Below are 3,486 nucleotides of genomic sequence, written 5' to 3' on the forward strand. Positions count from 1 at the left end.
TCATTTTTTTTTTTTTTTATTTGAGACGGAGTCTCGCTCTGTCACCCAGGCTGGAGTGCAGTGGCGTGATCATGGCTCACTGCAACCTCGGCCTCCCAAGTTCAAGTCACTGCACTCCAGCCTGGGCGACAGAGCGAGACTCCGTCTCAAAAAAAAAAAAAAAGAATCTGTCTCCCATTAAGCCAGAAATTAAAGACATTTGCAGAAATGTAAAATAATACCACTTTCTCACTAATTATTTTGTTCTGGAAAATAGTTATTTTTATGAGAAGTACATAATTTATGTTAACATGTGAATTTGTTATTGTCTGAGGAATTAATAAACATTTTTTAAATCCTCAGTTTAATTTCTAATTCTTATATCTAATACTGTATTAAAAGATATAACTCACATAAAGGAAAGCTCTTTGGGATCATTTTTTAAGAGTAAAATGGAGTGCTGAGACAACAAAGTTTGAGGGCACTGCCTTTGGATATACATGAGACCTAGAAATAGGGAAGTCTTGCAGGATGCTTGCTCTACTCAATTGCTATAGCAGGGCAAGGAGGCTTTGCAGGGAGGGAGGGCTGTGGTGCAAACCACTCCAGTTAAGGCTGAAGGGAAGTCACAGCAGGAACTCAGCACGACTGAGTGAGCCAGGGAGCTCTACTGAGTCCTGACCAAACCAGGAGATACATGTTCACAAGGTATATAAGCCAAAGGTTATAGAACTACGAAAGCCCTAGGGAGCACCTGGTATACCAGGAACATCACCCCCACACACACAGCCAAGGGAAGGCAAAGGGACCCTGACACGTCCCCATAACTGATTCCATGAGCCATCCACATGCATCCACATAGCCATCCACATGCATCCACATTCACCTCAAGGAAAGAATCCAAGAAGATACCTGAGAACCTAAACATTTGTATATAAGAGAAATTAAGCACTACCCAAAGAATTCAATTCTAGATTGAGCTAAACTTTAAAACCAATTGGACAGTTAGATTCTTTCCTAATAATCAATATGTAAATGCTCATGAAAGGAACTAGATCAGTCATATACAAAAATAAATTACATTGTCTTTGCCCACAGAAGTAATAACACACATCAAAATTGTAACCCTGCTACATATAACTAAAGTTTCACAGAGAATATGAACATGGGAGGGAAGAGGGAAGGCTGGAACTATGAAGGCAGAATGGCATTGCTTTCGTCTTGATTCTGTTACTAATTATGTGACTTTTCTGAAATGAGGATAGCACCTGGTCTGCCTTACTAAATCAGTCTAGAAAAATCTATAAACCTTTCTTTTTAACTATAGAATGTGAATGCTTTCGAGGCACCCACAATAGAAAATCACATAGGTCATAGTCCCTACCCCAAAGGCTCTCACATTTTAGTGGGGAAGACACAAGTAAATCAGCAATGACAGAGTGAGATCAGGGATTCAATGGAGGTAGGCAAAGAGTGCTTTGAGAGTAAAAACGTGGACATCTACATTCAGTTCCGGGTGGTGGTCTCAGAAAGGTTTCCCAGAAAAGGTGAAACCTTGATATTGAAGGACAGGAGTTTTAAAAGGAGGAAAAAAGGACAAGCCAGGTAACGAGAAGAACATAAACAAAGGGCAAGGAGACAGGCGACGCAGCCTGAAGTTGTGATACAGGAGTAGAGCCTTACGTGCCTTTCAAGCCAACTGATCTTTTTCTTCAAAAAAAATGTAGTCCCTTAAGGATTTTAAGTCCCAGCTCAAGGAAAAGGACCCCCAAGGGCAGCCCTGGGTACACAGGATTAAACAAAGAGAGGGCCTGAGGAACAGGATACAGAAAGTGTCAGCGCCGCCAGGTGATCCAGGAGGTCCCCCGAGGGGGCAACGGATTCTTCCGGGCACCAGAGTTTGCTCTTGGGCCTGAATTCTCTGGGGACCTTCTGCGATTCCCTCGCGCCTGCCCGCCGGGTAGGGGACCGGTGCGCAAAGCTCTGGACAGAAGCAGTTTGAGGACGCTGAGACTGAAGCCCACTCCCCTCCAGCCCTGCCCGAGCAACCTGGAGGGAAAATATCCGTCTACCCCCCCACATCCTTCCCCGAGTGCCCACTCGGCTCACGGAGCCAGGACCCCTAGACTCACCACACCCGAGCCCCAGCCTCCTCGGTTACCATGGCAACGGCGCACCGCGCGAGGCAGCGCCTCCCCCTGCGCCGCGGTTCCGGCAGCGCGGGAAGGTTATGCTTGTTGGCAAAGGCGCAGGAAGCGAGAGGGGAAAAACAGTCAGGAATTAATCTAGATAATTTCAGTTTCTGGGTGGCGTGTCGGTTTTTTCTGTGTTTTGTAAATTTTCTGTAATACTGTCTGTATTTGTTTTACAGTTTAAAAATAAGTTGTGCATATTGGTTGTTGGCCTGTCTAATCTTTGGCTTTTAAACGAAAGAATTTTCTGGAAATATGACATTGCATTCTAAAAACTACAAAAGATTGTACGAATAACCCCTTAATTTTCTAGTTATTGGATATCTTTCTCCCATGGTTTATGGTCATTGTCACCAGCAAGGAGCATTTCAGGCGACCTCACAAGTGCCAGCTACCTTAGGAACATTAGAAACTTGGAGACTATATACCTCTTGATTCAGAAATTCAAGATGCAAAACGCAACTTTAAAAGAGGGGAAGCGAAGGAGGTGGAGGGACAAGGGGTTCGAAAGAAACAGCAGGGAAGGGTCAGGCATACCTAGTAATTATATCAATGTTCACCTGAATCACACAGTGAACACAGGGAAGTTTTTGTGCTGAAGGCAAGTGTGAAGGAAAATATTCATTTCTTTAGTGCTTCTACCAGGAATCCATTAAGGAGTAGGTGAATGTTTTAGAGGGGCTCTGAACATTGGTGCTGACGTTCGAATAGCCTAGTTTGAAATGAATATTTGACCTAAGGCCCAAGCAAAATTTCACCATTGTTACAGTAAGTAGGTAGTCAAGCATGAGCAGAGCAGGCTCCCCTATCCCCCACCAGGAATGTCACGCGACCATCGGGTAATAGGCAGTTGTTAACTGTCTCTGTACAATAATAATTGGTTACATCCAATGCCAGGAAAAGGCACTCTCCCAATAGACAGAAAACACCTGAAACTGGTTATCAGCAGCTTCCCCATAAGATCTCAGGAGTTAAGTGATGTGAGAAACATACTCACCTGACCAAACCCAAAGAATGGACTTAGAGGCATGAAGAACAGCAAAAGAGAGACTTTTTAATAACAGTCTTGCAAGATCAGGTGTCTGGTGAGCAAGCACACCTAGTGCAGTTTCAACAAGGAATTTATCACCTAGTGTGCAAGTCCCTACCCCTGTTCCTCATAGGCTGAGTACTATGGGGTTACAATCTTCCATTGCCTAAGTTTCATTATCCCCTTACAAGGTTACATCTTGTCTCCTTCCCCACTAAGTTTTGATTTCCCAATGACAAAACTTTCTTTCCTTTTATGGATTAGCCACCCCACCCCCTATTCTTT

At 43.9% G+C, this 3,486-nt stretch overlaps 1 protein-coding gene across 1 annotated transcript in view; it reads right to left on the reverse strand.

The window, feature by feature from the left end:
* ANKRD45 (ankyrin repeat domain 45) overlaps positions 1 to 2,149 on the reverse strand; it is a 62,235-nt gene extending 60,086 nt beyond the window's left edge. Inside the window, exon 1 of the mRNA XM_011962334.1 lies at positions 2,112 to 2,149. The gene's annotated coding sequence lies outside the window, so the exon portion shown is untranslated. The remainder of the gene's footprint in view (positions 1 to 2,111) is intronic.
* Between the last annotated feature and the right edge of the window lie 1,337 nt (positions 2,150 to 3,486).

Source organism: Colobus angolensis, unplaced genomic scaffold (genome assembly GCF_000951035.1).
Source record: "Colobus angolensis palliatus isolate OR3802 unplaced genomic scaffold, Cang.pa_1.0 Scaffold59, whole genome shotgun sequence".
Classification (NCBI taxonomy): domain Eukaryota; kingdom Metazoa; phylum Chordata; class Mammalia; order Primates; family Cercopithecidae; genus Colobus; species Colobus angolensis.